The sequence below is a fragment of the Echinops telfairi genome, unplaced genomic scaffold (assembly GCF_000313985.2).
Source record: "Echinops telfairi isolate 266 unplaced genomic scaffold, ASM31398v2 ScPeMD7_3533;HRSCAF=4204_0, whole genome shotgun sequence".
Classification (NCBI taxonomy): Eukaryota; Metazoa; Chordata; class Mammalia; order Afrosoricida; family Tenrecidae; genus Echinops; species Echinops telfairi.
In genome coordinates, this window is record NW_022107431.1 from 104,624,374 (window position 1) to 104,646,976 (window position 22,603).

At 40.6% G+C, this 22,603-nt stretch overlaps 1 protein-coding gene across 1 annotated transcript in view; it reads right to left on the reverse strand.

Annotated features, from left to right (window-relative positions):
- The window catches only part of FAM135A (family with sequence similarity 135 member A), a 119,002-nt gene extending 108,575 nt beyond the window's left edge, over positions 1–10,427 (reverse strand). Inside the window, exon 1 of the mRNA XM_045294379.1 lies at positions 10,270–10,427. The gene's annotated coding sequence lies outside the window, so the exon portion shown is untranslated. The remainder of the gene's footprint in view (positions 1–10,269) is intronic.
- Positions 10,428–22,603: the final 12,176 nt, after the last annotated feature.

Consider the following 22,603-nt stretch of genomic DNA (forward strand, 5'->3'; position numbering starts at 1 on the left):
TTACACCGAGTTGTAATTCATACTGAAGCCTGCAGCCCTTGACCTTCATCAGCAAATGCTTCAAGTCTTCCTCACTTTTAGTAAGCAAGGTTGTGAGACACCTACATATTGAAGATTCTTAATAAGCCTTCCTTCAATCCTGATCCCAGGTACCTCTTCACATAATCTATAGTTTCTCAGCTTATTTGTTTAGCATAGAGACTGAACAAGTGTGGTGAACTGATACAACACTGACACACCTCTCTCATTTTAAACCATGCAGAATTCCCTTGTTCTATTCAAATGACTGCTTCTTGGCCCATGTATAGGTTCCACATGAGCACAATGATATATTCTAGAATTCCTATTCTCTTCTATGTTACAGCTTTAATGATCCACACAGATGAATAACTTTGCATAGTCAATAAAATGCAAGTGTCCATAAAATGTGTATAACCACAATGTAGGTGTGTTTTGGTGGTTCTACGCAATACTTACTTGAGGAATTGTAAGCAGTTCTAAGCAAAGATGGAAAGTAAAGAAGACAGAAGAAATGTGAGGTTTTACAGTCAACTACTTTGAGACTCCAAATATCAAGAGATGAGACAATTAATTATACCCACTCCTCACTTATGGTCAGTTTCCAAAGACCACATCATTATATAAAAATCAGCATTATGTGAAAATGAAGGATCATTACATCTTTACACCTAACTGTCAAATTACATTAGTAACTAAAACTAATGTCATTACATATCTGAAAAACTAATAGGAAACATAGCTCGCTCAGGTTGACACATAACTTTAACCATCACAGCCAGTGTTTACTTTCACTTGACACCTGGGCATTCACTAGTACCAGATGTATGGTGATGCACTGCCAGGTTTATGTTGATATTGTGCAAAATAATCAGATTGTTGATTTTTCACTGTTGTTATAAATGTGAAATGTCAGGTAATATGATATTCAATAGGTGAGAAGTAGGTTTAGTACATTTTTCATAGGTCTTCTTTTTAAGATTCCATAAGTGCTTTAGTGCTAACCCAAGGCCAGCAGTTCAAAACCACTAACCACGCCACAAGAAAAAGATGTGACAATCTGCTTCTGTAAAGATTTATAGCCTTAGAAATTCTATGGGGCCTTCTGCTATGTTGTATAGGGTTGCTGTTGGTCAGATTTTACAAATGGGTTTTGGCTGACTAAACCCAGGGATCCACCTTGGTACTAAGGCTTGTTATTTCATGTGGCTTCAAGACAGAGCCATTAAAATGAGAAAAAGTGGTGGGTGTATGTCATTATTGATACACAGAAGTGAATGGATACATATATGTAAGAACCTTATTATGTATTTGAGAGAGCTGTCAAAAACACTATAAGCTAATTTGCAAGAGCCTGTCACTGTAAATTTCAGGCTAGCAAATCTGCAGGAAACAAGTTATAAAAACTATTTATCATTTAAGGTAGACAAACTGGAGTTTTGTGGTCATTGAGGTTAACACAAGGAAGAAGCACCCACACAGAAAATACAATGGTCATAGAACTATGGATATGTATTCTTACCAAAAGCAGAGCTAAGCATATTACTCCATTCTCAAGGTAAGAGAGCTTCATTATTCCTGCCCAACATTACACTATGCCAGTAACTGCTGTGTTTCTCCTTGCTCACTTTCCCAAATGGGAGATCTTAACGCTGTTTTCCAGTTTCTGATATACCACTGTATTGGGGGTGATTGGAAGGATAGAGGGGTAGCAGATAGTTAGATCCATCAGGTCTTGCAAATCTGATGCAAAGTATTGCATATCTCTCAGCAAAAAGAGTAGGTATGCAGCTCTAAGACAACATTACTTCCAGCGCTGAAAGTCATCCTTATCTACAAATGGAAGTTCAGCCACGGACATTTGGGAAAAAATGTGGGCAATGACCCTGTACAACCCACAGATACTAAAATTCTAACTAATCACACTGAACTCAGCCTGAATTTGTGATTGTTTTTGAAGTCAAAAGAGGATGTGAAAATCTGAAATAAAGAAGCATATCTCAGTGGTTCTTCAAGATGGACTGTGGTCCTCACGACCTGCAAGTATGGTCAGATTTTTTAGATCTTCTTACAGAGATTCAAGAATAAACAGTCTTGACTCAAATTCTGGACAAAAAGATTCTAAAAGGATGCTTTTTCACTTGAGGCGGAGGATAAAGGAATTGAACAAACTAGAGATTCCACATAAGGAATAAAAGGAGCTGTTTCCAAACTAAAGGTTGGTGATTGAAATGCATTCAGGGGTGCTACTGAAGAAAGGTCAGACAATCTGCCACTGTTAAGCGTACTGTCAAACCGTATCATTTAAAGTCGAAGGAGGGACTAGTATCAGAAACTACATTGTGAAAACCCTCTGGATAGAGGCTATGGCCGACAGTAGGAGTCCAAGACTCATCTGTGGAATTACACAGGAAATAAGTCTTCGGAGAACTCCCTCTATCTACAATTGAGGGATGGGAGGAACGTGGTTACTAAATAGACAGCTTTGGAGAGATGAGCATAGAAGATCAAAGGTGTAAACCTGACTTGAACAGTTAAAACTCTGTCAGTAGATCCCCCCTGAGGCATGCAGGACTTGATCTGGTTTCCAAAATGTTCTATATTTTTGGTTTGTATTATTTTGTTTGTTCATATTAAGGTATACCTCAGAGGTGTCTTGTCATTGGAAGTCACCCTCTTGAAGTTGTGCTCTATGTTTTCCCATTTTTCTATATATAAAACCCAGGATTGATGAAACTATAGAGACAGCAAGTAGATTAAGGGTTTTGAGAGACAGTGAGGTAAAGAGTGGTGGAGGAGGGGCTGGTGAAGGGGAGATGATGTCAAGGAGCCCATGAAGAAAAAGAATGTTTGGAAACTGATTGTGGTAGCAATTGTACAATTCTGCTTGACATGACTGAACTATGGAATGGTATTTTGTATATATATATATAAATAAAATCTCAATTGGTACACACACACACACACACACATACAAGCACTATCAAGAAAACCCTATAAAGATGGGCCTCTTAGCTTTGATGGACTCAGCTGCCACCTTTTCAAGTCCTACTCACCTATGGCAAAGCAGAACTCGAATCCACATATTATCAGGTCTTTCCAGTTTCTGGGTTAATCTTTTGAGTTGAGAAGAACAGCAATAAATTGAGTACTATGACTATGAGTCAAAATTGACTCGATGGCATTGTTTGCTTTTTAGATCAGCCAGTAACTTCTAAATTAGCCTTGTATCTTTAAGCCGGTTATTTGGTTTAACTTATAGCTATCTGAGTTGGTTAAATCTGTCCTGGTTGGTTTAGCCCGCATTCTTAGCTATGGTCTTATTTTCCATTTATATTCAGTTTCCTCTTCAATTGGCATAGACCCCGAGAGTCTGGGAGGAAAGTGGTTACTAAACACAGAGCTTTGGAGAGATGAGCATAGATCTCTATTAGAGGCTGCCCAGCTTTGTAAGCTCTCTCTTGCAGGCACTAACATACTCAACTCTCCTGTAACTTGCCTGATTCTGAAGATCACTAGCACACCGAGCAATAGCTTTTATCCTTCTCTCACCCACAACACACTACTCTCACCAGTAACGATTTCTCCTTTTAAAAAGTTCCTGCCACATAGTATTGCCCCGTGGTCACCGCAAATTAATAGACATTCCTATAATGGTGATCGGTGTACTTCAATGGGAATTCAAGACCAGAGGAGGAGACAGATATGTCTGTCTCTGAGAAGGGGATTTCACTGCTGATAATGGGTAAGCCAAGGAGAGGCAGCAGCCTGCCCTTGAGGAAAATGCCTTACATTCATGTTTAAAAATCATTTTATTGGGGGCTCTTCAGCTCTTATCCCAATCCATACATATATCCATTGTGTCAAGCACATTTACTGCCATCATCATGTTCAAAACATTTTCTTTCTACTTGAGCCCTTGGTATCAGCTCCTCATTGCTTTCCTCCCTCCCCCATGAACCCTTGATAATTTTATAGACTCCCACTGGGAGAATCTGCTATTATCTTACTAATCATGAATTTTTTACTGTTTCTTTTCAGCCATGGGTGACCCAGGCTGTGTGCTATATATAGGCTACCTGTATTTGTCCCCCCAAAATACATGTTGAAGTCCTAACTTATACCTGTATGAACTGTTTGGAAATAGTTTTCTTTTGCTATGTTAATTTGGCCATTACTCCTACGTTATAAAGAATGGAATAAACACAGATATCTATACTGCAGTTAAGAGGAAGAGAGACAGATGCATTTACAAGCCCAAGGATTGTTGCCAACTACTAGAAGCTAAAATAGAGAAGGCAGGACCTCCCTCTAAAGCTACACACCCTGAATTTGAACTTTTACTTTCCTAGGCTGGGAGACTTGCAATCTCTTTAAAGTCCCCCACTTGTGGCATATTTTATCACAGGTGCACTGGGTAGGTAATTAAGCACAAAGTTCAGAACCTTAACAAAAATAATCACCATCCTCTTCTGAATAATAGTTTAAGGAACAATGTTTTCTTATCTGCTGGATCTTGCTTTCTTTAGTCTGGCATAAACTTTGACATAAAATAGACCTGAATTCAAATTCAGACTTTCTAAGCCTATTTCCTGAAACTGAAATATTATTTGTAATCCACAGCTCATGAGCCACACACCAGGTAATGCATGCAAAGCACAAACCTCAGAAGCCTGATGCTTGGTGCACTGTTGCTGATGTTAGCTGCCATCAAGTTGGTCTCTGACTAATGGTGACCCCATGTGAAACAGAACAGTGATTTAAAGAGAAGCTTAGCTTATCAGAACCGGTACAGCAGACAAGATGTAAAGTCAGGAAAATCACTAGCTAGGAACTTGCTGCCATTTCTCACTCACCAAAACAAACTCCTAAGGGATGATAGTCTTATACCATACTGCACAAATCACAGAAAAAAGGAAGTAAATTCTTCCTCTTTGGGGGATTAAAAGAGAAAGAACTACCCTGAACACTGACAGTCCTGTTCCACCACCACCCACACCCCCATGATCACTTGTGAATCGAACCATTGTCATTCATAGGGTTTTCACTGGCTGACTTTCAGAAGTAGATTACCAGCCTTTTCTTCTTAGTCTGTCAACTCTCCTGAAGCCTGTTCAGCATCACAGTACTAGTGAGTCTCCAACGGCAGATACATATTGCTCAATAAATAGCTGGCATTATGATATAATTTGAATCTCAACTCCTAAATATGATTACACTCAAGGAAATATCTATCTAAAGCACCTAAATAGCCCAGGCATAAGTGTCAATTGCATGGCTTGAAAATATTTTCAATCACAGGCCATAGAACCTAGGAAGAAGGGTTGGCTTCAATTAAGATCTTCTTGGATGGTAGGGATATAAATCAAAACTCTATATTTAAAAAAATTTCTACATCACTCCTTACTGTCAGTTCTTTGGCTCCCATTACTGAAAGGACTATTTCAGGACTCTTTTACCAAAATGAAACCCATGACCAGCATTTTCATATTGTCTTTATTAAATTTGTATATACAATGGTTACTAATAAAAATATTTTGACAAAAATGGTTATTAATTTTACAGAGAGGGATTGGAACAGCTTATATTCTAACCTTATCTGTCTGAGGAAAATAACGCATTTTTAATGTGAAGGTAAACCTGAGTAAGGATGAGGATAGTTTTAAAAACTGGGGCTTCTGATTTCAAAAGACAAAAAGGAATGAAGGGATTATAGACTTCCAAGGTCTTAAATTTTGACTGCCAATAAACTCAAGCCTTATGGCTTTGATATATTAATAATATAATTATGAATTCTTTCTATGTTCTTGGATGGTCTGATGGAGATCTAATCCCATAAAAGGAAACATGCTATAATTTTCTCAGATGCTTTTTGGTGGAGAGACAATTCATAAAGATTGTTTCTTCAAAATAAAAAAACCACTTCAGGTTTTTACTCAGGAGCTCTGATGGGTTATGAGTGGCGCTGCTAACCAAAAGAGCAGCAGTTTGAAGACACCCGCCACTCCAAGGGAGAAAGGTTTTCTGCTCCCACCAAGATTTATAGCCTCAGAAACCCTAAGGGGGAAGCTATGCTTGCCCTAACAGGCTCACTCTGAGTCAAAACTGACTTGATGGCAGCAAGGGTGATTTGGCTGGAGTTATTCAAACGGGAGAGATTTCTTAATTGTACTGTATGCCTGACATCTTTATATCCCTGTTAAGGAAAAAAAAAAAAAGGCTAATTCTTTTAGTTTAGCACCCCTTTGGTAACCAAGTATGTAAGAGTTTGGTTAAGAACTGCCCATTTCTAAAAATTAAATGATGAAGCCCAGAGGTGCTTTACTTTATTCTGGGAAAAAAAACAAACACAAAAAAACCCAAAATAGATCTTCCTAACAATTGTGCTTTGAAACTTCGGCAGCATACCATTTTCCCCCCAATGGTCCCACCTTGGTTCTTATTGCAATTTATCCTAAACCTTCTTGATAAAAACAGCAGCAAAACCCCACTGCCACGCAGGCGAGTCCAACTCCCCGAAACCCTAAAGCAGTGGTTCTCAACCTTCCTAATGTCACGACCCTTTCATAGAGCTCCTCATGCTGTGTGACTCTCCAACCATAAGGTTATTTTCATTGCTACTGCACAACTGTAATTTTGCTACTGTTATGAATCGGGCGATCCCTGTGAACGGGTCGTTTGACCACCAAAGGGGTCATGCATGACCCACAGGGTGAGAATGACTGCCCTAAAGGTTGAGAAACAACTACACCATGGGGCTTCTGAGACTGTAAATTTTTAACAGAGCAGATAGCCTCAACTTTCTTCCCTCAGAGCAGTTGGTGGATTTGAACCCTTGACCTTATGATTGGCAGCTTATATTCTGCACCACTAGGGCCCCTCTTCGTCTTCTTTGTTTTAAAAGAAACATAAATATTACAGAGGCGATCTCAAGAGATGAAATAAACAATATCCTGTTAAACCCTCAATTTTTTTTCTGTTCTGCCATACCTCGCCCCACTCCTCTTGATAGAAAGAAAATAAATCTTAAACACTACTTAACTTCAAATTTGTATATCCCCATGTCCACCCATTTATTACAGTCTCATTGGTACATTATCACAAAACCCACTTTTAGAAGTTTTCCCCCAATACCTACACATAGAAAATCATTACTTGTCTATCCCTTGAACAACCCCGTCCGGCATATATAGAACATACAATGCTTTATAAAACACAAGACAAGAGAAAAGAATGGAGCTAACTCAAAAAGTAAATTTCACTCTGACATCTTACAGTGTCAACTCCTAGAGAATAAAGGATACAGTTGTCCTACGTAGTGGGTGCTGCAGCGTCTGCTTCACTGTATAGGAACATTTCCTAATTTAAGCTGATCTACAGTCCCCACTCACCTAAAGGTCGGCAGTTTGAACTAGACTTTTCACAGAAGTTTGAAACTTTCAAAAAAATTATCTAAAGTCCAGTTGGATGTAGGGCTTAAGCAGTCTAACGATACTCTTACTACATATAGTCTAAGAGAGATAAAATATCCCAAATATTTATATAGCAATTTTTGTCTGTGGTGGCACTAATATGTTAAAATAATTAGGGCTTACTTTGCTACTGAAGATTATTGGGTAGCACCCTCATTACCCACATTTTATAGGTGGAGACACCAAACTAGAGAGGTTAAGTGGCTTCAACAAAGTAATGTCATGAGTAATAATATGACCTCAAATCTTTCTACTGCTACTCCTGTGACTGCAATTCACCACTAAATCTTAGTTTAACTTCTAAGCCCACAAAATCAACTCTAAAAATATCACACAAATTTGTAGGCATTTACTTCTCAGGCAACATTGCACAGTTAAAACAACCGAAAAAATTCTCAGGCAGTGCCACCGATGGACGGAACCACACTAGGAGATATGACTAGGCTGGACCATACTCTGCAGGCCACTCTGAACAACATACCAGAGGCACCAGAGACAACTGGACTACCGTTGGGAGAGTGGCCCACCAGCCATAGGATACCTTCTCCTGTCCATCTGTGATGTCTTGATCTGGCCACAGAGGATGCAGGGCCTTGGAAGGTAAATGTCACCAGTGGGCAGAGGAAGCTAAGTGAGGTCCCAAAGATGCTCGGAAGGTTGGTAGGAGGAGGTAAAAGGAAAGATGCACAGGGCTGTCGAGCCAAGGTGTACGAAAGATAAGCAGGGGCTGTCCCATTCAGGCAACACCAGACTACCTCCATCCTTAACCCCTTTGGGCTCCACAGGATGGGAAAGGTATGTTGGGGAAGGAGAACTCACTGTGCCATGCATGTTCAGAAGGTGGCACCCCTATGAGGATACCCACCAAATGGTAAGTGGAAGTGGAAGAAGACTACAACCAAAGATGGGTGTGGCCCAATTCTCGCACACTGATGATTTAACACAACAAAGTGGAGTGAGTTTATGCATCAGAAGAAATCTTTTAAAACAAACAAAACAAAAGCTGAGGAATTCATCACCCCCTACCATACACAATAGCTGCTGGTTCTAAGGTGTGTGGATTAAATGTGTCTGTTTCTACTTTTATCTCTGGCCTCACTTTGAATGAGTCAACTACATTTTTTTGCCTTGCTGGTTTCCTTCCATAAAAAAAAAGAGAGAAAGTGAATTCCTACCTGGCATAGATAACATGAAGAAGAAATTACTGTTTGTGAACTCCTTTGAGGTCCCAGGAAAAAATCTACAAAAACATTTTAGGTAATCTTCAACCTAAGAATAAAGGGTAACTTGACTAAAAGTAATTGTTTCAGTAGATGCCTTCAAAATAGGGTACTATGCCATTATTCAGCGGGAGTTGTATTTATAGTCTTTCTTGATTACACACACAAAATAGAATTTGATCACAAATTTTAGAACCACTATAAGTTCTATCGCCCAATTCAGAAACTTGATAAAACTGCTCACATATTTCTACTTCAGTAAACACAGTAACTGTTCTTAAAATTAACAGAAATTGTACGCAACTGTTAGTGAACAGAGACCCTTAGAAAAAGCCATTGAAATGAAGCCATCCACTACAGATGCAAATGTATAAAGCACCAAGTTTTATTTTAAACAATAATTGTAAAATGTCTGAATATGAAAACCTATACAATAAAATGAAAGTCAGCTTTAAAAAAATCTTAACCCTTTATACGTTCATCAAGTCTGTACTTGTCAGGTAAACAAAATTCCTAAATAAAAACTGATGCTTCGATCAGTAAGTGTAATTGGTTTAAATGCTACTGGCACTCAGTTGATATATTAGTCAATGAAGAAGATAAAGAGATTTTATTAAATTGGAAGCTGAAGACAAAATATTGAGAAGATGCTTAGTTTAGGCAGAATACAGGCTACAAGGATGTGAGAACTCTACAGGGCTTACAAAAAAGTAAATGGATTGGAATGAAGAAACTGGACCGATGCAATTTTTAAAAAGTTTTTTGGAGGAGGAGCTGTGATGGTCAAGAACGGGAGAGGGGCCTTTAGAGCCAATGCAACGAAGCAGGGCACCAAGACAGAGCAAATAATAAAGGCCCCCTTAAGCGGGGGGTGGGGTGGGGGGATGAACTCTAGGGCAAAACCTAGTTAAAGCCAAACACACATTCAGAAACTAACAAAAGAGAACGAAGACGTAGTACTAAGAGGTGGAATATTTTTTTTAAAAAGAGCCAAGGAAGGAATTAATGGAGGTAACGGGGTGAGCAATCCGGTCAGGAGCGCCAGCTGGGATAGAGCCAGCCTGGAGATGCAGCGAGGAAGAAATTGGGGGTGGGGGTGCGGAGGGGCGGGCTGCCTCCGATGGAGAGACCACCGGGACGCAAAGGCAGTGGGAGGTGCGAGACGGAAAGGCGGACCGAGAGCCGAGGATGGAGCCGGGGGCAAAGGGCAGGCGTATGCTGGGACACCGCGGCTGAGGTGCAGGAAGGGCCAGCCCCGGGACTCGCCTCAGGCAGGGGTGGCAGGGGGTGTCCGGCGAGAGGCCCGCCGAGGCCCTCGGTCTCCGGGAGGGTGCCCCTGCCGCTGTCCCCCACCGACCTTCAGCCCTTCGGCGGGCCCGGGCCGGGCTCTGACGGGGGCAGCAGGGAAAGGGACCGGAGCGGGTGAGTCGGGGATGAGGAGAAGGCCGCTTCCTGCCGGGGCCCTCGGGAAGGAGGGACGGAGGGACCGAAGGAGGGAGGGAGGGAGGGAGGGACGGGTGCTGGGTGTCGGGAGCCGAGGAGGACAGTTAGGCGCTTACCTCTCGCCCGTCGGTCTCTTCCACCGCTTGTCGGTCGGAGGCACTTATCCCGCTGGAAGACGGCCCTACCCAGGTCTGCACCATCCCGCCCGGGGACCCCTCACATCGCCCGGGCCACCCCAGCCACCGCAAGCCCAGAGCCGGTTCGTCACCAACGCTCGGCGGCTGGCCCGGCGCGGCCGGCGAGCATGCGCAGTTGCTCGAGTCCTGTGGGCGTGCGGACCCGCCGGCTCTACCTGCGCTCAACAGTTGGTCCCCAACGTGCGCCCGCCCCGCCCCCTCCCGTAGGCCCCGCTCCTCCCCTTTTTGAGCCGACGCCCCACCCTTTCCACGCCCCGCAGTGCCTTCGGAGGCTCGATCGCGTCCACAACGGAGATTTCGGGAGATTCGTCCGTCCTCGATTGCTCCAAAGGGTCGCTGGTGGTGCCGTGAGGAAGCGCTGGCTGTGAAGCCCGAAGTGGGCGGCTTACGCCCACCAGCGAGAGAGAGGTGTGGGCGGTAAAGATGACGAGCCCAGTCAAGCTCTGGGGACGTCCCACTCGGCCCTACGGCGCGGCTCCGAGTCTGAAGCCACTCGAGGGCAAGAGTTTGGTTTGCAGCCTGCTCCCGCTCCCAAGTTCCCGCGAGATCGATCGGGAGGCTTGCGTCAATGACGTGCGCGGCCCCCGCTGCCAGGAGACTGTCAAGTGGGAGCCGTTGGGGATGGGAAGTGAAGGAATTCTCCTGGCACGGTGGCGAGGCGCTCTCCTGTTAGCAGTATCGGTTCAAATCCACAAAACACCCGGCGCTCGGCTCCCGTGAAGATGTCCTGGGAAAAACAAGACAGTCCTACCCTCCCTTACAGGAACGCAATGAGTCAGAATGGATTCCAGGACGCAAACAACCAGATGAGGAGTGGAGGATCAGAGGAGGGAGGGGAAAAAAACCGGGAGTAATAAAAACTCTGTGTTCCGTCACTTTTACTTCCTGGGAAGACAGGGTTCCCTGATCCCGTCCATTTACTCAGAGGAAAAGAAGCTATGGAGGATCCTTGCTGAAAGGCCACAGTCACGGCCTTTCGTGACCGAGTTGCTGCATTTGGGGCAAGATGTGGCCGCTACTATGCTTGTTTGGTTGACGACGCCCCTTTTTCCCTCTACTTCCAAAGGAGGAAGCAGGGGCCATCAAAGTGAAGTCATGGTTCTTAAACTCCAATGCACAGTCCGTGATTTGGATAACCCACTGCTTTTGAGTCCATGCCAACTACTGGACAGAGTAGAATTGTCACTGGAGTTCCTGAGACTATGTCCAGAGCTTAGAGCTTCATTCTTTTTTTCTATCCAAATTCCATAGAGCTGTCTGTGGTGCATAAAGTTCTATGTATTACTAAACTAATTAATGAAAGGAAGAAAATCACAACGGTCCCTTGTGTGTTTACATATTGTAGGGAAACATACTTAACATCTGCGCTTCTCCATGCTTTCCCCCAGATACACCTTGTGCCAAGCAAGATTCCTTCTGGTTCCGTGTTCTTTTCATTCAAATCACATTACTGTATTATCTGCTAGGCACCAGGCAAGGACCCTGGTGCAAGAGTTAAATCACTTGGCCACTAATGAAGAGGTCAGTGTATACAGATCAACCATTTGCTCAGAGGGAGCTTCCAGAAAGAGGACAGACTTGGAAGTCCTGTTGACAACAAGCACTGGGTCCAATAAGGTCTTTATGAGTTGGAATTAGCTAGATAGCAATGTGCTTCATTTGGGGGTCTTTAAGTGCCCTAGACTAAACTAACCTTGAAGGAAGATTCCCAGATGAATGAAACATAGAATTTGGATGGAGTGTTTGCAATGTCGAGATACATACACAGAGAGCTATTGGGAGTGTAGAGGAGAAACAATCCAATAAAGGAGAAGGCATGAGCCAGGAAAAAATTCCAGGAGAAAATGATTCCTTAGAATGAATCAAAGTGTTCAGTGGGGAGGATAGAAAAGGAATACGATCCCTTGGACAAAAGCTGTGAGGTGAGAAACTAATCTTTGATTATGGAACGGAAATTAGAAGCACTTTGAGGTTGGTGGAGGGGAAGCTAAACAAAAGCAAAAGGTCAGGTCATGGTGAAAGTCTGAAAGAAAATCAGTTCAGTTCAACTAATATTTCTTGATGACCTATCAGATGCTTGCCAGGCTGGCTGCTTAGGGTATAATGAGGAGTAAAACTCCGGGAATTTACAGTCTAGGTGGTTGTGGGGTGGGCCTTTTCTGAATTAAGTTTTCATATTTCATCAAACATCTTCATAATAAGTGTCTCGTTCGGTGTCTTCATAATGACAGTCTTGTTTCCGTGGAGAAAATTTGTCAAGAATATCTATGTGGAATCTCAAAAATAATCTTCATAAATTTGAGCTGATGTCTTTGCTTTGAATTTAACTGACACAGAGATCCCCTTAAAAGCTGCTGCTTTCCTTGGATCATTTTCAGAAGGTACCCCAAGGAGACAAACACAAGTGTGTCACTCAGAGAACTTACGTGCACTTCACTCACTGGTCGCAGCACATGTTTAAACATCTTTTGTTTGGGAATAAACTCATGTGCATATGAACTAGGAGCCCTGGTAGCAATCCTTTTTTGACTTACCCTAATAGTGTCTGTCAATTTGTTGGATTGTAGTGGTTTGTGTGTTGCTGTAATGCTGGAAGCTATGTCATTGGTATTTCAAATACCAGCAGAGTCACCCACAGTAAACAGGTTCCAGCAGAGCTTTCAGACTAAAGAACAGACTACAAAGAAGGAATAGCTGTCTGCTTCAGAGGATTTAGCCACTGAAAACCTCATGGATAGCAGCAAAACACGGTTGCCTACTGAAAACCTGATGAATAGCCGCAGATAGAGACAGTGCCAGAAGATGATCCTCGCAGGTCAGCAGGCACTCAAAATATGACAGAGGAAGAGCTGCCTTCTGAAAGTAGAGTCTCCTGGTAGAGAGGGAGAAGAGGAAGACCCTCAACAAGGTGGGTTGACACAGTGATGGCAACAGCCAACTGAAACATAGCAATTGTGAAGATGGTGGCACAGGACTGAGTAGGGTTTCGTTCTGTTGTGCATAGGGTTGCTATGAGGCAGAAGCATCTTGACTGCACCTACATAACAATCTTGTGTCATCACCAGCCTATGCAACCACGAGATGTCGAAGGGAGCATGTGAAAGGCATCATCAGAACAAAAAATCTTACCATAGTGAATGATGGGGGGAATGCGGAGTGGAGATCCAAAGCCCATTAGTAGGCACTGGAGATCCCCTTGTGGAGGGGTCTCAGGGAGGAGATGAGCCAGTCAGGGTGCGATGTAACAATGATGAGAAATACAACTTTCCTCTAGTTCCTAAAGGTTTCCTCCCCGCTCCCACTACCATGACTCAAATTCTATCTTGCAAGACTGGCTAGACCAGAGGAGGTACACTGGTACAGATAGGAACTGAAAATACAGGGAATCCAGGACAGATGAGCCCTATAGGACCAGTGGTGTGAGTGGCAAAACAGGGAGGGTAAAGGGAGAACAGGTAGGAAAGAGGGAACCGATTACATGGAACTGTGTGTGACCTCCTCCCTGGGGGACAGACAACCGAAAAGTGGATGAAGGGAGACGTCGGACAGGGCAAGACATGACAAAATACCCATTTATAAACTATCAAGGGCTCATGCGGGAGGGGGGAGCAGGGAGGGAGGGGAAAAATGAGGACCTAATGTTGGGGGTTTAAATGGAGAGAAAATGTTTTGAGAAACGATGTACAAATGCGCTTTACACAATTGATGTGTGTATGGATTGGGATAACAGTTGTACGAGCCCCTAATAAAACGTTTAAAAAGAAAAAAAAAACAAAAACAATCTTGTGTCATAACTTCTCTAGGTCTCCATTTTCACTCACACAAAATAGGAGAGAAAGATTATATGGCATCTATGGTCTTTCCTTTTGAAATTTCTTCATAAATAACATGGTTATAAATTTATGTCCATCTCCTCAGGTATTGCATTAGCTTTTATGCTTCAATATATACATTTTTTGGTATGTGACATAATAACCAGTACTATACCTTAAACTAAGTCTTATGTCCTATACATTTAAAATATGAGCAGGGAACCCTTAAAGCATACACAATGTTTGGAGTCCTTTCTGGCCCAGTGTTTTACATGACTTACGCCCTGTTGGTTTGCATGATGTAACTTGGGCATAAAATTATTTTAAATTTTTACTAAGCCCTTCTAACTGGAATATTTCCCTTAATCATACATCAGAGTTCCTCTGCCCTTCACATCTATACAATATTAGCTCAGCAAATGATTAAGACACCAGAAAAAATGAAACTTTCATGGAAAGATGGCTCATAGTTGCCAGTTGCTGGACAGAATACTCCACCTGTCTTTCAGTTTGTCATATGGCGGTGGCTTGTGTGATTCTACAATTCTAGATGCCATGCCACCAATATTTCAAAGATCAGCAGGGTCATCTATGGTGGATAGATTTTAGTAGCGCTTTCAAACTAAGACGGACTAGGAAAGGACTTTGTAATCTACTTAACATTAGACATAGAAAACTGCCTAACTCACAGGCTTTAGACAGGCAAGGGATCAATCACTAGAGGATGACACCATGCTTGGTAAAATAGAGGCAGTGGTGGGATGCAGCCTGTTCCATGCTGGTTGTTAAAATGGCACTAGTAATCCCGGTTCTCTCTAAGGTGGTCTGTAATGTGGAAATCACAAATTTACATTCCTTACTCTTTCTTAACATTCATCTGTACGACTGCATTCTCAGTTCCCGTAGTCATGTTCCTTCTGTCCATAGATATATAAAATTAGAACTATGCTTCTAATATTTATTTAATAAAACTCATTATGCTTTTGATGAAATACTACATTTTTATTCCCTTGCATTTGTTACTTCAGTAAACAAACATGGAACATAAAGAGAAAAAGTGCCAAACAACCAGAGGCTGACACGCTGCCGTTTGTTTCAGCTTTGTGTTACATCCCAAATTCCCACCAGGTATTCTGAGTGAATTTTGCAATTCCTGAAGGTGTTCAAAGAGCTCCAAATGTTGTCAGAACAATTGCTGTAAGTTCAGCAGAAGCAGAAGGAGGTTTTTCCAAAGATGAACACAATATGTTCAGAGAAGAAAAGCTACCTGCTCGAATACATCAAACACAATGACTGTTGTCTAATTGGCCTACCTGCAAAAAGAATGGGATCTTATTCCTTTAGTGGGAAAAATGGCTAAGGGTCAATCACAAAGCTGATGATACTCAGATAAAAGTGAAGAATATTGCAAGTGAGGACACCAGTCAAGAAGCAATATGGAAATAGCTTAAATTACAGTTTTATTATTTTGGGTAAGGTATTTAAAAATGTTTTTTCATTAATATTTTAAACTTTTTTATAATCTAGCTTTGTGTACCTGTTTAATTGTTCTTATTTAAGTACTAACTATGAAATCATAAGGCACCTTTCAGTTGTTAAATATTTGAATCCCACCACTGAGTGGCAGGATGGAGAGGCAGGCGTCTCTGACCTCTCTCGCGGCACCTGGCCGCTCAGGCTGTTTTCACAATGCTGACATTTGGGTGAGGGCTCACAGTACTTAAAGGAGCTAGAAGCAAACAAAGTTTCATGATAGGGCTTCCTTCTGTTCGTTAGTAATAGCTAAAAATCAACATGGTTTTAGGTTGTAGCATCATTTCATGAATTCATAACCACGACTTTTCTGGAGGATCATGATGTGACACTCACCTGCCAAGTTTTTCTCCCTTGTAATGTGACTACCAGAAGAAACAAATCTTTCTTGCAAGAAATACAACTGGAATTCTCCTTAGTAGTGAGGACGGCAAGATTTTGGCTGATGTAATTTGGAGACATTATCAGGAGGGAAAGGACATCATTGGTAAAGTAGAGGGTCAATGAAAAATATCCTTGATGGGATGGATTGACACAGTGGTTGCAACACTGAGCTCAAGATTCAGAACAATTGTGAGGATGAGCAGGACGGGACAGCGTGTCAGTACATGAGGTCAAGATGAGTCAGAACTCACTTCACAGCACCCAACAAAAACAACAACTACTTAGTAGAAGCCTTCCTTTCTTTCTTATTCTTCCTCCTCCTTCTTCTTAGGGAAGCTTAGAGGTAGGGCAGGGGGTTTCAAGGAAGGGAGGAAGACTTCTTACTGTATATTTGTCAGTGTTTGAATCTGGTGAACATAGAAAAGGAAAATAAAATATTTTCAATCATGTAAAAACCAGCCAGAATGCATATACCATACTCTTTAATGATATTACAGAGAAAGTAATAACTGTAACTGATCAAACTAATTTTCTCTAGGTAATAGGAAAAGAGCATTTAAAAAATTAATTCTGGATTTCTCAAAATTGGAATGTCTGCTTGGATTTTTCAGAGTGAATCTGTCAGATGGAAGACATTCCTCCCACTGTCATCTCACTGAATCATTACTGTCAAGTATGGGAATAATTATCTAGTATCAAGTAACAGAAACAAAATGATTTCTGAATTATCTTCTTCACAGGCTTGAACATCACCACAGTTTGTAAAAGAATAGTTACATGTATTATCATTTGCTCTTTGTTCAGAAACCTGCTAGGCATTGCCTCACTCTTTATGGCTAATACATTATTTTATCTAGTCCTGATCTTTAAGCCAATTCCAGTCATATTTTTGCTTTACATCTGATCTTTTCATGGGAACATCCTGCTGTCCCCTTAAAACTCAGTACATCCCCATCTGGGCTGACCCTTCTCTCCTTTCCCTATTACACACAGGTCCATCTCCCTCCCAACTTTCTAATTTCTGAAGATAACCTTTTCACCCAGAACCTTACAGTCCTATTAGATGTTTCCATTTCCATTGCCTCTGTGATAGTTAAGGTGTTGTGTCAACTTGACTGGGCCAAAATTCTCATTAGTTTGACTGTTAAGGCCTATTAGCCTCCCATGATGATATCTAACATAATGTAATAACCTCCATATTGAAATCTGGAGCTCCAAGGGCATAGTGGGTCATGCCTTGGGTTGCTCACCCCAAGGTCAGCGGTTCAAAACCAGCAGCTGCTCCAGAAGAAAAAGATGAGCCTTTGAAGTCCCACAAAGAAACCCACGGGAGAAGTTCTACTTGCTCTCATAGAGTCACTATGAGTCTTTATGGTATATACCCAAAAGTGGTATTACTGGATCGTATTGAATTTCTATTCCTATTTCCTTGAAATATCACCATATTGTACATTAGGCAAAATTTTGAATGATGCTGGGAGCATCAAAGAAGATTGAAGAAATATAGAGTCACTGTACCAAAAAGAACTGGTCAACATTCAACTATTTGGGGAAGTAACATATGATCAGGAGCCAATGATTTTGAAGAAAGAAGTACAAGCTACACTGAAGGCATTAGCTAAAACAAACAAACAAAAAAGTCCAGGTATTGACAGACTACCAATGGAAATGTTTCAAAAACTGATAAAGCATCTGAAGCCTACTAGTCTGTGCCAAGAAATTTGGAAGACAGATACGTGACTGGAAGAGATCCATATTATTATCCATTCCAAAGAAAAGTGGCCCATCAGAATGTGGAAACTATTGAATGATACCATTAATAGCATATGCAAGTGTTTGTTGTTGTTGGGTTTCTTTGCTAAAGATAATTTAAAAACAGGCTAGTGTAGCAGTATATTTACAGGGTGCTACTAGAAATTCAGAAGAGTCAGTGAACAAGTCATATCATTGCTGACATCAGACAGATCTGGGCTGAAAGTAGAGAATATCAGAAAGATGTTTACTTGTGTCTTATTCACTATGCAAAGGCACTTGACACCGTGGATCATAATACACTAAGAGAATTCCAGAGCGCTTCATGTATTCATGTGGAACCTGCATGTAGACCAAGAGGCGTCGCTAGAACACAACAAGGGAATACTTCATGGTTTGAAATGAGGAAAGATGTTCATCAGAGTTGAATCTTTTTACCATACCTATTCAATCTGTACACTAAACAAACGATCTGAAAAACTGGATGGTATGAAGAACATGTTATCAGGATTGGAACAAGAGATATTGGCAACCTGTGATATCCAAATGATACAACCTTGCTTGCTGTGAGTACTTGAAGCCCTTGCTGTTGAAACCCATATATCGCCCCCTTCAATATAGATTACAATTCAATATGAAGTAAACAGAAATCCTCACAGCTGGGTCAACAGACAACATCATGATAAAAGGGGAAGAGATCCAAGTTGTGGAGGATTTCATGATGCTTGCACCCACAGCCAATGCTCATGCAAGTAGCAGTCAGGAACTCAAAAGACATATCGCAGTGGGCATGTCTGTTGCATAAGACCTCTTTAAAATGTTAAAGAAGGAACATAGTAGGAAAGAAAAACATTCAATAAAATCACATTTCTATATTGTAGTTGTCATTATTCTTTATGTCCTTTATTATCAGCTACCAAATTTTGTAGCATTTAGGTTTCTTTGGAAAGATCTAGCAATTACTAAATTTATTTTGGTAAAAAGAAAATATCGAGAGAAGGGCCTGGAGCCTGCGCAATGTGTAGTCGGCACACCCAGAGATGCCTTCTCCCTGAGACTCTTTGCACCTCTTCAGCTCAAAGCAAGGACCAACCTGACTTAAGCTCTCCAAAGATGACCAAGCAGCCAGAGTACGGCCTAGAGACCATTGAGAAAAAGCAGAACCCACCTTCACCAAGCCTCCAAGCCCTTATCAGCCTTGCAAGGTATCATGAAGGCCCTGGTCCTGGTCATGCAGGAGGAAGAGCAGGCCAGGAAACAAATCAGCAGCAAGAACTAGCCCCAGTGGTGACTACAAATAAATTTTAAAATAATGGAAGTTTCCCACAAACTTTTTGAAGCCCCCTTGTATATTTATCACACAACTTTTGCCTGTTATTTACAGGTTTAAGTCTATTGACAGCAATTACAAGGATCTGTTTGCAAGCATACCATTCCATGATCCATGTAGTTTTTCTATGACCCCCACCCTCCACCCCATACTTTCTCTATACTGATCCTAGTAACCACTAATAAACTTTGCGATCTAAAAAAAGAAAAAAAAGGGAGGGAGGGGAAAAATGAGGACCTAATGCGGGGGGTTTAAGTGGAGAGAAAATGTTTTGAGAATGATGAGGGCAATGAATGTACAAATGCGCTTTACACAATTGATGTGTGTATGGATTGTGATAAAGAGTTGTATGAGCCCCTAATAAAATGATTTAAAAAAAAGAGAAAGAAAATGTCTTTGCATAATAAAATAAAATGTATGTCACTATTTTTACTATGCCTTTAACAGCTACTTCGCACTTTTTCCAATTTATTGAGGGGGTAAAAAGCAGTCTGGGGAGTAAGCAAATATTTAGCTTTAAAGCAAATTTTATTTGTAGAAATTTCTTGAAGAAGATATGTGCCTATTATTTGCTTTTATGGGTTAGGGGTAAATATTCTTGACAAATGGAATTTCCTGTTTTTTACTTCATCACCATCGACCATATAAAAATTAAGAATTGATAGTACTTTCTTTGTATCCATTGAAAAAATAAGTATTTTCTACCAATTTTATGGGATTAAAGATGATATCAATATTATATTGTCTAGATTGAAGATTGTAGAAGACATACTGTTCCTACCGCAAGATTTCATTAAAATCCTTTTATTAAGATACAATTAAAGTGAACTGCATATATCTACGTACAATTCGCTACTCTGATACCTGTACAAACCATCACTATAATTAAGATAAGGAATATATCCATGACCATATTAAGTCCCCTGTGCCTTTCATAATACTTTTCTCCTACCCTTTCACCATGTATTAACACCCCCTGGCAACACTGAGTTTCTTCATTTCACTAGAATATCTCATATGTAGAATCACACAGTGTGTACTTTTTTGTCTGACTTATTTCACTTAGCACCATTATTTTGAGATCCACTCATGCTGTTGTATATACCAACACTGTAGTCATTTCTTTTTATTGTTGAGTCATCGTTCATTTTATAGGTATATATACTGTAATTTGTTTATCCATTCATCTGTTGATGGATGTTTGTTTCCACTTTTGAGCTATGACAAATAAAACGGTTATGAGCATTTTTTAGAAGCATTTGTATAGGTTTTTGTTTTCATTCGTCTTGCATAAATGCCAAAATATGGAATGATCGAATCATGCAGCAGGTGCATGTTAAATTTTTTAAAAAGAAAGAACCACATATATCTCAAGCACTAATTTACAGTTTCACCAACAATGTATAAAAATTCCAGTTGCTTTTCATCCTCAACAGGGTAATAGACAGTCTTTTCTAATTTTAGCCTTCCAAAGAAGTGATATATGTAAATATTGTGGTTGTAACTTGCTTTCCTATAATACCTAATAATGAAGAGCATTTTCCATATACATAATATTGGTGAAGTGTTTGTTTAAATCTTTTGCATATTTTGTTATCAGATTGCTTATTTTCTTATTACTGTTTTGAGAGTTCTCTGCCTTTATCTAGTTATCCTAATACACAGTCTTCAGTAGACAGGTGCTTTGCAAATATTTTTTCTTAGTCTCTGTGTGGCTTGTCTTTCTAGTCTCTTAATAGGTTCTTAATTTTGATGCAGCCTAATTTTTCAACTTAAATCTATAATTCACTTTGAGTTCATTGTTATATAAAGTATGATACAGGAATTGAAGTTCTTTTTTTTTTCTAAATCGAAACCCAGTTGTTCCAGCATCATTTATTAAAAAGCCTATCCTTTGCTCTGCTTTTGCACCTTTGTCAAAAATAAAGTGACCATATAGAGTGATCACATATATGTGTATCTACTTCTGGACTCTCCATCCTGTTTCCATGACATCACACTGTCTTGATTAACGCCTCAATACGTTTTAATGTCAGGTAGTAAAATTTTCCAACTTTTTTTTTTTTTTCAAAGTTATTCTGACTATTGGAGCCCTGTAATATGATGGAAGTAATGCTCCCAGTGTTATTACTCTTCTAGGTAGAAGAAGAATTGCTCTGCTTCCAGTTCCATTTATATCACCACAAACTCCTCTGTGCCCCTTTCACATTCACAAAGAGTAATGTGTTCTGCACCATATGATAACAGCTAACAGAATCATCAAAGTATAAATGAACAAATATTTACGGACATTTCATAACAAGGCACGGTTTAAAAGAAAGAAATAAAAAACTGTATTCTGTGGACAATGGCTCTTTTCATGTGAGTCATAAGGCTATTGTAGGAATAGAAACAGGGTCACCAACTTTGTACTATGTTCGGCTTCAGCTGCCATGTTTAGGGCAGATTACTGGTTTGACAAAATATGAATATAAAAACACCTGACTCACTAAATTATTCCCTAGAATAGTTAGCTGGGTGGAGGCACAGCAAGTTAATAACTAAACCCAACCCTCCTGTCTATTGACAAAGGGCCTATTTAAGCTTAATGACTCTGCAGCCACCCAGAGAGATACAGAAGGCTTTGATATCCTCCTCAGTTGACTGGGGAAAGAACGTGACTCATTGGGCACCTGAGACGCGGAGTGAGTAGCTTGCATTGGAAATAGTTTCAAGGTGAGATGAAGTACTAAACCAGTCTTTCAGAGACTGCAGCATATCAGCCTGAGGCTGAGATGATGATTCAAGAAACAGGACTTATAAAAAGAGAAAATCTTACGCAAGGGAAAGATAGGGTAGAGCAAAAATCTTTGCATGATGAACATGTGAGTCAAAGGTCATGCTGGCTTTGAGAAGTTAAAGCTAAACACCTCCCCAACTTTAAAACATTTCCTAGCTAGATATTCAAAGACCTAAAGTAGGAAATGTGTCTAGTCCTGGATCTGGCTGGCACATTGTGTCACTCAGTGAGTGTTTCTTACCTTTTACTTCAATCGTGGCTTTAGTGTTATTATTTTTTTAAAAGAGAACAAATATTTCAAAATGACATCTCTATGTAGATACATGGACGTTTACATTTCTTCAAGTATCAGTTTTTACCTAAAGTCTATCTTTGTCACTTTTACAGTTAACAAAGATGACAGTAAATTTACTCATCTACATAAAATTTCTGCCTCAATGTTCCAATATTATTTGGAGGATTATTTTGGAATGAAAGTTGTTAGTTTACACTGGTATACTTACTAAGATTTTGCCAAACCAATCATACAAATTACCAAAATATAAATCTGAAAATATCACCTGCATGCCCGGCTATCTGGGGTCTTAAAAGCTTGAAGGTAAACAAGCGGCCATCTAGCTCAGAAGCAACAAAGCCCACATGGAACAACATATCAGCCTGTGT